We start from the raw sequence: 13,746 nt of genomic DNA on the forward strand, positions 1-13,746 counted from the left end.
AATGCGAGGCAACATTGCTATAAAACTCAGGTCGATCCGTTTGACCCCCCGATATGCGCGCATGCATTACCGGATAATGCACGTGCGTACATTAATTACGCGTCGGACAGGCCGTGGGTTCTCTCTCTCTCTCTCTCTCTCTCTCTCTCTCTCTCTCTCTCTCTCTCTCTCTCTCTCTCTCTCTCTCTCTCTCTCTCTCTCTCTCTCTCTCTCTCGCTCTCTTTTTCTCTCTCTCATTATTTCTTTCTCTCTTTCTCTTTAGTGCTCAGGAAGCTTCGTATCAAATTTATCAAAAACACGACGGGAAGCCCGTGGGATGATAGAGACGAAGAGAAAGTGAACACGGGGCCAACGCGATGGAACTCTCATGTGTCTATGATGCGGAATGATGCTGCGTTTCTCATTATTACGTTTAGAAATCCTGCTTACTCCCACGAATTTCATTCCGGATAGATTAATCGGCGGCAAGCGTTGTAACAGAGAATGGAAGAGAGAGAGAGAGAGAGAGAGAGAGAGAGAGAGAGAGAGAATCGCTCACTCACTTGTCCAAAGTATCGTATATACATATAACTCGACATAATTCTCATGCAACTGCACATGCTTTGCGTATTATTGGAGCGCTATTTTTCGCATTGTAAATCAGCAGTTCGTTCACGAATACATAAGTAATAAAAGTATGACTATAAGCATTAATATCGGTAAGTTAGAAGAATGTAAGGCTTTAACCCTCGCAATTGACCTAACCGCACGTGTAAAGGATGGCGTAACTGATACGCAAATAGATTATATATCATTACAATTCGCAGCGAATTGTAAGGATTGAATAATGTATGTGTATGTCAGATTTAAAATTATTAAACTTTCTAGCTAAAATTCTTTCGACAATAATTGAAATATATCGTCATATTTATCTCTTGTTTTTTGTAGGGACTGTAAACAAATTCATCTCTACCTCTCGAAGAATTTCTCTTAAAAAAAAAAATAAACACGTAAAATGCAAAAAAAAAACAATTGAAATAAAAAAAAAAAAAAAATGAGTATATCTGAGCTAAGTATTTGTTAAATCAAAAAGAAAAAAATGAGTTATTCGTAGATAGTAGTAATTAAACAAAGTAATACTTTTTTATAGTAATGATAAGAAGATTACTATATTTTATGCATTTGATATTGATTGATGATTTGAGATTGATTGATGAAAAAATGACGCAATATAATGTAAAAAACAATTTTAATATATAATGAGTATACAATAATGTAAGTATAATAGAAGAATTATAAAAGAACAACCTAGTTCTAGAAAACCTTGCTTGTTTGCGCACGCAATTTGCGTATGGAGCGAGTATAACCTACTATTATTATCATGAGTAATAATAGTAATACAGCTGCAGCTGTTCTCTCGTCGATGTACGAAAACACGTTTGAAATGAGAATGTGCCGCAATGAAGTTCTCGTAAATTGTACGTAGAAATAATTTATTCATCGACTATTCTATAAAAAATTACTAACATATTAATTAAAATGCCACGTGTATGTAAAGATTATACGCAAAATAGTAATCTATAAATTCTTGAAATTTTTGAATCATATCGATCATCCATGATTTCTCTTAAACGCGTGATTGATAACAACTGTCATTTTGATGCGAAATTTTAGTATATTTTGACTGACGTGTCGACACAGAAAGGCAAGTAATTAATTACATAGAATGACAGCAAGTAAATGAGATTATGGAGGTTGAATCAGATTTTAAATAAAACTCACTCACTAATACATCCCTTATTATTTCTTGGATTATCTAAAAAAAACATGCTAGTATATAAAACTATTCTATTTTTTTCTTGAGATACAAATTAGCTTTAGTTGCTTCGTCTGCTTCAATTTAACAAATAATATCAATTATTATAATTACTTTCCTGCTAAATGAAAATTGAACTAAATATCCAGATAATTAACACATTAACTTTAATATATAAATATGTATATAATATTAATTTTTAATAACAATTTTCTGCTGCTGACAATTATTGAATAGTGTCTTAAAAAGTATTTAGAAACATTGAATACATACACACACACATCTTTTTGTAATATAAAAATCAAGATGTTAAAAGCATGTGATATAATGTACCATGAAACAGTGCGTCTCTGCGAAGATAGACTAGGGATTTCTACGTGAGTGTGTGAGTGCCTATACGTATACTCACATGTTCACGTATATTCATATATGACTATCATTGTGTTGGAGCTGCACAGACCGATTTATTGATCACACGCGTCGCACGCAATACGACGAATGCGTGCCTGTTATGTCGCAACCATGACGCTAAAAATTCTGTTCTACGAGTTTGTACACTATAGTGTTATCTCAGCTACCGTCAAAACCAAAAGAAAAAAAATGCATTAATAAAAAACAATCAATATTATTACAAAACAATAAAACAATTGATAAACGCAAAAATTAATTGTACAAAGACGCTTTAATCACAAATAAAAATCGCTTTAATCATCTATATCTATATCATCACATGGCTTATGGGAATACTGCAATTATACAAATAATTATTGAAGCATCTCAAAACTCAAAGGCACGTATTGTTTCGCACGAAACATACATATATTTTCTTTCTCTTGCTAACTACTAAATTATTAGAAATTTTAGTCCACTAGCAAAAAATAACAAATTGCACGCACAATATTTCATACTTGATTCTTTCGAAACTTTGTGTATTTAATCTTTTGTTTGTTTCTTTTTCGACAACTTAATTAAGGTTACAAAAGATTTAAGTACTTTGTTAGTGTGTAATTAAATCTTATTGTTAGTGTCCGAAAGCAAATTTCTAGGGGATTTCTTTGTTTCGTTAGTCTTTCTTATTTTCATTGAAACTTAAAACAAGTAATATTAGTAAGCGTTGCAAACGAGTCACTCAGTACTTGTACAATAACCATCGACATAATTTATTTTAATTCTATATATGTGTGACAGAACGATCCACATAAGATCCGAGAATATATTTAATTTAATAGATTTAATAAATATTGTGCAATATGGCATTGATATTTAATATATATATATATATATATATATATATATATATATATATATACATATATATATATATAAATGTTATATATATGTATATATATATATATATATATATATATATATTTAATATATTTTTAATAATTATTTTTTAAATAAAATAACCATATAAAAGATTTTTAAAATTACTTTTATTATTTCTATAAACGAAAAAAAATTAATTTTGATAGCAGTAAAATCACTCTTATAGTAATCGTTGAAAGATAATGAAATGATTAATTATCAGTGCGGAGAGACCGTCACTTTGAACATTAAAGACAATCATAAGTAAAGTTGTGAAATAAAAAAAATGATTGCAGGAAATTGCAACATTACAATATTAACAGATTGATTAGATGTATACAAATCGATTGATCATAAAGGCGGTAACATAAATTTACGATGACAAAATAAGAAAAAGATACAGCATTTGTAGTTATATTATCGTGTAATCATACAATATGATTTATCATCGTCGATTACCAGTACACAAATAAACATTATCAAAGTCGTAATAACGTCCTGTTTGTTTCTACAAAAATTCGGAATTAATGCGAATTAACGTAAAATAATTTTCATTATATTTCGATCAATTATTCACAAATATTTCTTCAAGATCTCTTCTGGGAAATAATATACAAAAACTTAAATTATTTAATATATATTATTTTATTAATGTATAAAACGATATATATTAAATCTTAATAAATGTTCTCTTTTGTCAATTATTGAACTAATATAAACGTGTATAAATAAACGGACATGAAATAATGTAAATGCACACACACATACATGAATGAAAACACCTTATGAAATTGGAGAATCCGCATTGCGTTTCTTTGCAAAAGACATTTCGTAGAAGAAGCGCGACTTTTACTTAAACAATCAGTTATTTGGAATATTAAAAAATAAAAAAATATATGTTTTATAATCTTCGCATCGCCCAACTACTACGAAACGCTCATAAACACATGTCTCATAAAAAAGAAAAAAAATGTACACAAAATACATTCCTTTAACGAGACTTTGTGTCAAATCAAGAAAAACTTGTATGTGTGTACTGTCGAGTTTTAATAACGTTAGCAACTTTGATCAATTTCAATATTGCGGAAGAGTATTTATATATTTTATGAAAAGCGTAACACATAATAAATTTGCTCGTCAGCAGATATTGAACATAATCAAAAGAAGCAAAATATTATGTTGCATACTTCAGCCGAAATATCAAAGGAAACAGATATCCAGAAAATCTTGATCGCACATCAACAAATTGCCAAAGATTATTTAAACAACGTATATAAATCGAAGCCGTGAATTTCAATAAAAATTTTCACTCAATGCGATCTTTTTCGCTCATTCAATATTCACAAATTTCACTAAACAAACGAAACTTTTAAACGTAGGACTTTTGTGAGAAATCATGTAGTTTTGTACGTAGGTACATCAGTCACGATCGTCAAACACGTAAGCTCTATAAAAAAGTGCACATCATGCAATGACCAGGACGGCACAATTAATAGTGTGGGCTGTGGTCGATCGCACAATTAACTTTAACGAACGAGCGGCCTTGTGATTAAACTTAATTAGTATCGCAGTAATAATTCGTTAATAATTAGAACTGTGTATAAGAGCGTAACTTTTGAACGTTCATCATTTTCTCCAAATAATCTTTTATAAACACGTGTGTGCACGTGTGTGTGTTTGTGTGCGTGTGTGTGCGTGTGTGTGCGTGTGTGTGTGTGTGTGTGTGTGTGTGTGTGTGTGTGTGTGTGTGTGTGTGTGTGTGTGTGTGTGTGTGTGTGTGTATGTGTGTGTGTTGTATATACGTGTTTATAAATTTGTATGAGATAATAGACTTTATTTACATTACACGATGAAGAAAAAGAGCATGACGATGTTATATGATTTAAATGTCAATTAATGGAACTAGATTTTCACATCGAATCAAGAAGCGCCGATCAATGAACAGCACATTCAATACTAATAATAATAAAAGAAACAATGAAGAATAAATAAAACAAAAAAGATAATGTATGTTTACTCGCGCATTTTCCTTCGATTTGCCATAAAATTAATATAATAATATTTACCTTGACTGTTTGTGCCTTCCTTCCTTTGTAATTCCACTAGGAAATGAAAGTAAAAAAGAGATTCCCCTCAGTTTAGAGTTCGAATAATGCGTATAAACTGACTGGTTGCCGCAAATCGTGTGTAATTGTAAACTGACACCAACTGAAAGTGAGTGATTGACTGAATGGCAAAGCGACGCGACGCTACTGATTCCAAGCCTTATTCAACAAAAATTTCATTCTCTCCCTTATTCAACATTCGAAAATGATTTGTGATTAGTCAGACGAGAACTTTTTCGAGGAATCATATATCAGCGAAACGCGTTCGCTCGGCACTACAAAGTTCCCCTGTCTCTCTTTCTCTCGCGCGCGCGACGACATACGACGTCGCGTGTCGCCTGAGAGGCGCGACGTACGAATCGCGAAACCACGCGCGACGCGCTTCGTATAAAGATCAATGAATTCTTTCAAAACGCGCGCATCACCCCGCTCTCTCTCTCTCTCTCTCTCTCTCTTTCTTTCTTTCTTTCTCTCTCTCTCTCTCTCTCTCTCTCTCTCTCACGTCAAGTCACGTATAACGAAAGTTTACGGAATAACCAACCGGAGGCGAGTACATAAATAAAAACGCGCACACACTATTGTCTCTCTCTCCTCCGGCTGATGTCGAACACCGCGAACTAGGAACGAAACTGATTCCAGGGGCGTCTGGCGAATTATGGATACGCTTTTGGCTTTCTGCTCTCCCCTCTCTCGTTTATAGTTACGCCTGTACCAGCCTTAGAAGCGCTCTCTCTAGTTTATTGTGGACTATACCCCACTTCGTATGATTCACTATACCTATTCACCAACCGCGTACACACACCACTCTACCATCAGTTCGTGCCAGTACAGATCTCTTATACTTCTCCTACCAGCTATGTACATCCCCTCCAGATGCTTCGAACGATGTGCGCGTGGTATTACTGTGCTGAATCTGGAGAAAGAGGGAGAGGGTATAAAGAGGGAGAGGGAATAAAGAGGGAGAGGAAGAAGAAAAGAGAGAGGGAGGAAGAAAGGGAGAAAAAGAAAGAGAGAGAATGTCAATAAAGACGAAAAGGAGAAAGAGAGAGAGAGATGTAATATTGCCACCTTACATAGCCGCGAGAATAATGACAGACACGACATACTGAAACGATGCACAAGAGCATATTTTAAATACATCTTCCGGTATGAGATTTTCGCGCGAGAATGATTTTCGAAGCAAACGTTTTATGCGCCGCGAAATTCGGCAATGTTGACAATCCGCGTCCTGAGGCACAACGTTTTTACATACTTGTCTGATATTGATATTTTGAATATTCTCTTTCCGTATGTTTTTAATGCCAATATTATTTTCGAAATAAAATATTACAGTTGCAACTCAATAAGTGAGAAAATATTATATTTTTAGAAACATATAAATAATATATTGATGTAATTATATAATTACATAATTTCTATTAATTATATAATTATATAATTTTTATTATAGGAATCAATAAAGAAACGAATAAAAATAAGAATGTAATCGTACAGATATATTATCTAATTAAGATATAGAAATAAGTTTTTATATTTAGTTCACAAAGAACATAAATATACAACAAAATTTTAAAATAATTTACTCTAATAAAATATAAAAACTGCTTCTATATAATTAATTATAAATTGATTTTTTAGTTACTAGATTTAATATTATCTCTGTAAATTTTTAACAACAAACCTTTCTGTCTTTATTTTTGGCGACTAAAATCTTCATCGGGAAGATCTTAGATATTATAATACATTATCTTTGAGATGGTGAAAATACATACTTCTAAAAATGGCATTAGTGTCACAGTTTCGGAATAGAAAGTAATCGATAGCAATAAAACGAGAATATTTTCACACAATTAGCAATCGCGTTCTTAAGATTTTAATACTGCAGCCGTAAATGTATTACTCGTCATAATTTTATTTTTTGATAAATCTGCTTTCTACCGCGGTCAATAAAAAAATCTAACAATGTTTCAAAAATAAAGAAATTAAGAAATAACATTAGTAAATATTTAAAAGACGTATTGCGTAGATAATTTTACTTCGTGCACTCTAGCATTCAGTATTGAATTGAGTGCCGTTTAATTATTCTCGAATGCTTTTTTAATATATATTGAATATAAGCTAAAAGAGTTCTAGGAACAAATTAGTTATTAGTCATATACATATATATAATTTATAAGTAAATATTAAATTAAATATTATTTTCTTTGTTTTTCTGGCACATTCTGGAAAAATCTATTTTATATATTACTACACAGAGAGAACGATTTGTTTGAATAATTTGTTTGGATTTATTTATTTCATTCAAACAACATTATATCATATGAAACATTATTTTTATTGATTGAAAAAAATATTATTTCGTTGAATTAAACAATATTATATGATACATGTTATTTTAAAAATCCAATAATCTTATTAGTTTCTTGAAATAAATAGCTTTTTTCGACTATTCCAAACATAAATTTTATTAAATCTAAAGAAATTTTTCTCTTTGTGTACAATTTCTCTTGTATTCAACAATTTTTGAATGATTTTTTCTTGATTCTTAAGATAAAAAATAAAATATACAAAAAGAAAAGAAAAGAATTTAATATCGTCAAAATACAAACAGAACATAGATATACACATTAAAAAAAAGTTTAAAAATTGCTTTTAAATGAAAATAGCCTGTGGAAAAGGCATTTCATTTAACATCAAATTACCAAACAAAATTTATTTGAAGAATATTATAATAAGCAAATATATAAATTTAATTTAAATATGTATTTTAATATGATTTTCGAAACTTTTTAGCATTATTATACATATAGGTCATCTGAATATGATGAAGAACAAATAATTTTGTTTAGAGTAAAAAAAAGATTTTTTAGATATCTCAAAAAAATTAATAAAATATAAAGATATAATTATATTTAAAATTTATAAAATTATTACATATTAGAAAAAATATAGATATTAAAAAAAGTGACTTTTTTTAAGCATGATTTTAAATTTTATTTTACCGTAGTTTTATTTTTGTAACAAAAGTAGACGGATCTTTTCACTGATCACCAGAAAGTTAGCCAATGTATAAGATTTACTTTTATGTTGTATGTGCACGTCCAAGTACGGTTTACCTTAATACACATATCTTAAGTACACAAAAAAATTAATCAACAAAAATTCACTTTTTCCGTTTGATGTCAAACTGTTAAGTCTACTAACCACATTTTCTACTTGTATCTTGTGTGTGCAGGTAAATGGTTTTACCTTATAGTTAACCGCTTTTAACCATATAAAGATTTTTAAGTCAAGATTAAATAATAAAATAACATAAATATTCTTTTTTCGGGAAAAATTTTCTTCTGAAATATTTTGCGCAAAATACATTCTAAATGTAGCCGCCAGCATGCAGCACCACGCAACGCGGTAAGTTGCAATTCTCATTGCTACCCTTACGGTGTCATGCGATCGATAATCCACGCCGAAGACACACCCGGACGAAATCTGCGACAACATGCTTACCAGAAGGTGGTGAACCGTAGTCGTATTCTCAGATATCAGCGTTATTGCTGAAGGTCGGTAAGATTGCAATAGAAAAAGCCGTACGGCGGAGGTGGTGCGTTTACGCGGAAAAGTACCGTACTTACATTTCATTTTCGCCAAATACTTCTTTCATTTCACTTGCTTTTCCCTCCGATAGATGTCAGTGTTTGCAACATTGCACAATAGGGTTGCAAAATTGAAGCTGTATCAGTGGGCTGATTCTTTCGCAAGTAAAACCTTCTACCTTCTCCTTGATCTGTGCATACAGTATATAAAACTAATTATCTTGATAATTACTAAACTGCTTATATAAATGTATTTAGTATTATATTTATTCTTTATTTTTGCATTTATTTCTTATCTCTTCTTATTTAAATCACATGTTTGTAATTTATATAGCATTTATTTACATAGTTTTGCATAATGCGCTGCATGAAGAGAGATATAGCTGTAACAATTCTTCTAAAAGCTTAAAGTGCTTTAAAATTATTATATTATAAGGACGATCTTATATAAATTATATATAACGTTTTAATAAAGTAAAATAAATAGCGCATAACAATTATTAATAATGCATTAATAATTAATTTTAAATTAACAAGATTTCGTCAGATATTTACTTGGAATTTTGCTTGTTACATTCTTTTACAAATTCGTGATGAAAATACTTGTCAAATTCAAATAAAAAATTATATTTGTAATGCCTATTTTTTTGGTAAATAGCATAATTAATGTAATTGCGTTGATAGAATTCCAAAGATACCAATAAATGTTTTAATATATATTCAGTTGATAAATAAAAATGATTTACATTCAAAACAGTTTAATTAAACAAATTATATTTTATTGTTTCAAGGAAAACACATGACTATACTTAAAATCTAATAACTATGAAATAACTGAAAATAAAAATATCGTATTGATTATATTACTTTAATGTAAACTTTGAAATTATAAATTATAAATTTATTTATTTTAACACTTACTTTAACATCATTTTTTTTAAATATAGTTTTGTAAATATAATAAAAATATTAAATTTATATTAAATGATATATATATCTATTATTTTCATTTTAAAATACAATCAGTATGCCATACAATTTATAAAGCCGTGAAAGAGATGATAATACCGTGTGAGCTTTAGAATAAAAGGATCAAAGAAATCTTGAATTGACAAGTAACGCGATAATTTCAAACTAGCATTTTCAATACTCTCTTTCTAAACAGAACTATTCAAACAATAATAATATCACCGTCTAATTAAAAATTGATTTATTTCTTTTATAATTTTACTTTTAATAATTACTATGGTTATTTATAAGAAGTCATTACTATTTATAAAAAGTCACTTAATGTCAGCGCTATCGCTCAATAAAGTTTATTGTTTAATTTTGATATTTTGATTTCTTTCTCTCAAATACAATTAAAGTAAAGAATTAACGGATTAATAAAAAATCACCCTGTCATCATAATAGCATTAGTTGACACTACGATAAATCGAATTTCATATTTGAATAATCAAGTATTGAAATATCGACAGGTATACATGACAATACGTAGATATTTTAAGAATGAAAAGCTTTAACTGTCTATACCGCGCCAATCATATAATGAATAGTAGCATTATTATTCCAGATCTCTTTATATATAAATTATGAAGAAATTCTAATATTTTTTTATCGATAAATATATTTTTGAAAGACGAGTGCGTTATGCCACTTCAGGAAAGCACCGGCAAATAAAATTTCATGCAATGTCGTAATTAAATGACTCATCATCATACGATAGAGAGAAGATTTAATATACATATATGTATGTACATATGAATCGTTAAATACTTTTTTGTAACTTAAACATATTTCATATATCCATAAAAATCTATCAAGCAAGAAGATTCAAGAGCGCAATTATTGCACAATTATCGCGAACCCGACAATTTACAACCGAAAATCACCCGTGTGCGAGCTCTAAGTCCCGAAACTGTCATCTCTCGAAATTTCAGCCACGTGTCCCGCGTCTACCTCCGATTATCCAGAGTCGCGGCGCGAAGCCTCGGCTGCGCCAGCGCAAGCGATCGATATCCGAACGGGGTTTTCATCTGTCCGCGTGACGTCATGTTGCGCGAACCGAGCCAAGACGACAGGGGCCGTAATCTGCCGAGGGTGACCGAGACGGTGTGAGTCGGGTGGTGTGAGCAAGCGAGCCGTCGACCGTCGACGCGAGAACGGCTCGAGTATTACCGTCGATTTAACGTAGTGTGTCCATTACGTCGTCGCCGAACGCGAAAATTTTCTCGCGTCGCTCGCTAATCGCGCTCGTGTATCTTCCGATTCCTCGCGAGTTTCGTTTAAGTTCCAATCGTGTCGATACAACATCCGCGCGCGAAAGTGACAGGTCCGAGTGGTGTGCTTCAGTCCCTGGAGAACACGTCGGGGGACACGACGCTCGGAAAAGAATTTCGTAAGTTTCGCGGGGAAATGGAAAATGGAAAAATTATCGAGACGATTCGTTTGAAAAAAAAGATAATTTTTTTTTTTAACCGAAATGAGAACAGCCAAGGCTCGCAAGGTCGCGACGACCCGAGCAATTATTTCACAGAATCGGTCCAGATTTCGCATAAGAGCGCAAACACCACCGGCTGAGATACGTCCATTTGTCATGCCGCCGATACACGACAGCGCGCTCGTTCGCCTGGTTTTTTGCCGCTCGCTGTCCACTAACGCGCGTACAGTTTTCGCCGGTGCACGCAGTGAACAGCAGACGAAGGAGAGCGCACCGGCGCTCTCTCGTCTGATCAGGCGAGCTGCAACCCCTTCGGGTCGGCGGCGCAGCTGAGCTCGACCGGGCGCGACCCACAGCCCTACATTCGCGGTCTGCGGCGTGACCTAACTTCAACTCACCCCACCTTAGACGCGAGCTTCGTCGCTACCCTCTCTCTGTTCCGAGAACTGTCACAGAATCTTACGCATCGGATTCGTCTCTCGACCTAACCACGCACTTTTAAATAAATTAATCGATAGCACATTATATGATTTATTTTTTATCTTTTTCCTGTTATTTTTATCCTTCGAGAGTATTTTTATTATCGAGAAGAAACTTTTGTTTTCGGATATGCAACTTCCAAGATTTTTTATTAAGAGCTTGTACGTGATATGATAATTTAATGTTCTTAAATTTAAATTAAATAATTTCACTTTTTTATCTTATTCCTGTTAATTTTAGCTTTCGAGAGTATTTTTGTTATCAAGAAGAAACCTTTTTCTCGGATATACAACTTCCAAGATCTTTTATTAACAGCTTGCATGTTTGATAATTTAATGTTCTTAAATTTTAATTTTCTAAATAATTTCACTGAAATTATTTAATTTAAATAGAAAGACAATATCCGTATTTACATATAGATACGTGTTTGTATTTTTTTTTCTCAGTTTTTAACATACTTGCAAATAAGAAATTTGTTAGATTAGACTGTTTACGATAAGTTTAATTAATTATATAGCTGACCTTGGCGAAAAATCAATCATTCGTATAACAACAATCTAGACAACGCCTTCTGATGATAGTGCCATTAATTAACGAACAAACGATTTGACGGCCGCAAGTTGACCTCGTTATCATTGTAACGATCGTTACGATGATAATACTGCACCGTTGAATACGAGAACTTTATGAGAACGTCTACTTTAATATTCACTCGAGACACTGTGGCTACTCTAAAAGATGCACTTTCGTGCGACAGATAGAGAGAGAGAGAGAGAGAGAGAGAGCAAGAGCGAGAATGAGAGAGATGCATTTTCGTATTAACAGCTCACCAAAGTGCCGTTTTCTCGATCGGTAGCTGTAATTTTTCTCGACTTTTAGAGATTCTCGTAAAATACCTACCATACTATGTTATGTTGTTCGAATATGACAGTATTAAGATATAATACATTGAAATTTAATACCATAAAATATACGACTTTATATAAAAAGACATGTTAAATTTTGCTTAATTTTCTAATTAAATTATTATAAACGCGACAACGTGCATTTATTGCAAACACAAATTCCACTCGAATAAACTCAAAACATTACAAGTAATATTTTCGTTTTTGAGATTCTCTTACAATATCACGAGGGTCGATTCGCACAGTAAATAGAGTTTCACGAGTAAACAAATCCAACAAAGGAAAGACAATTCTAAAAAGAAAACTTGAAAGAATATCAGGTAAATAGTATGATACGACGAAAAAAGCATATAACACATTAAATTCTTCGATTTGACAAAATTGAGTTATCTTTCATGTAAACAACAAAATTGAGTTTACGATAAGCGAACAGGATGAAACTGTCGTAGCATCGCGCAGCTTTTTTAGTGCATGTAAACAACATCGGATATCGACAGATCATTGCGGTATGTTGGATTTAGCACACGTTACTGATTGAGAGCGGCAATAAATTCGACACACGTGCCACTAATCGCGTACAATTGAGGAAACGCTCTATCATGTCTGTTGAAATATTATGTAGATAGTAGTCTTATTTAAATAATTGATTAACTTGTGTAGGTAAATTAATGGAATAACGTCAATTTTCTGCTTGTTTAAACACAACAATGACGAAATAAAACTAAATAATTTCTATTATTAATTAAAGTTACGAGTAATGAATAATTTCTATTAGCAAAATTATATAATTAGAAGTAGATTATTATTCAAATATGTAGAAATGCGACAAATATAAAATGTGAAATAAAATTGTATATTTTATGCAAGCGAAAGAGAAAAGTAAAAGATTGACTATATTTAATATTATCGCCAATGACTTGTGACACTATTGTATAGAGACTATTAGAATAAACTTTACTTAAAATCTGAATTTAATTAACGTATTTATTTTATTCTATAATGTTTTTTAAATAAGTGATAAGTAATTTTTGTGATTTTTTTAGTTAAAATGCATTAAAAAATTAAACCTTAATTTTAATTAAAATTAAATGGCCGAATTTTTCTATATAATTTTATGCTAAAA

At 31.5% G+C, this 13,746-nt stretch overlaps 2 protein-coding genes across 7 annotated transcripts in view; one reads left to right on the top strand and one right to left on the bottom strand.

The window, feature by feature from the left end:
• The window catches only part of LOC140666086 (protein abrupt), a 121,934-nt gene extending 115,907 nt beyond the window's left edge, over nucleotides 1-6,027 (bottom strand). For 3 of the 4 annotated variants that reach the window (XM_072892863.1, XM_072892937.1, XM_072892926.1), the window contains exon 1: nucleotides 5,170-6,026. The gene's annotated coding sequence lies outside the window, so the exon portion shown is untranslated. Of the gene's footprint in view, nucleotides 1-5,169 lie in introns of all 4 variants that reach the window. The other variant, XM_072892873.1, reaches the window with a different exon arrangement.
• Nucleotides 6,028-10,905: 4,878 nt separating this feature from the next.
• The window catches only part of LOC140669011 (uncharacterized), a 54,660-nt gene continuing 51,819 nt past the window's right edge, over nucleotides 10,906-13,746 (top strand). For all 3 annotated transcript variants that reach the window (XM_072898432.1, XM_072898440.1, XM_072898449.1), the window contains exon 1: nucleotides 10,906-11,196. The gene's annotated coding sequence lies outside the window, so the exon portion shown is untranslated. The remainder of the gene's footprint in view (nucleotides 11,197-13,746) is intronic.

This window comes from Anoplolepis gracilipes, chromosome 1 (genome assembly GCF_047496725.1).
Source record: "Anoplolepis gracilipes chromosome 1, ASM4749672v1, whole genome shotgun sequence".
NCBI classification, from domain to species: Eukaryota; Metazoa; Arthropoda; class Insecta; order Hymenoptera; family Formicidae; genus Anoplolepis; species Anoplolepis gracilipes.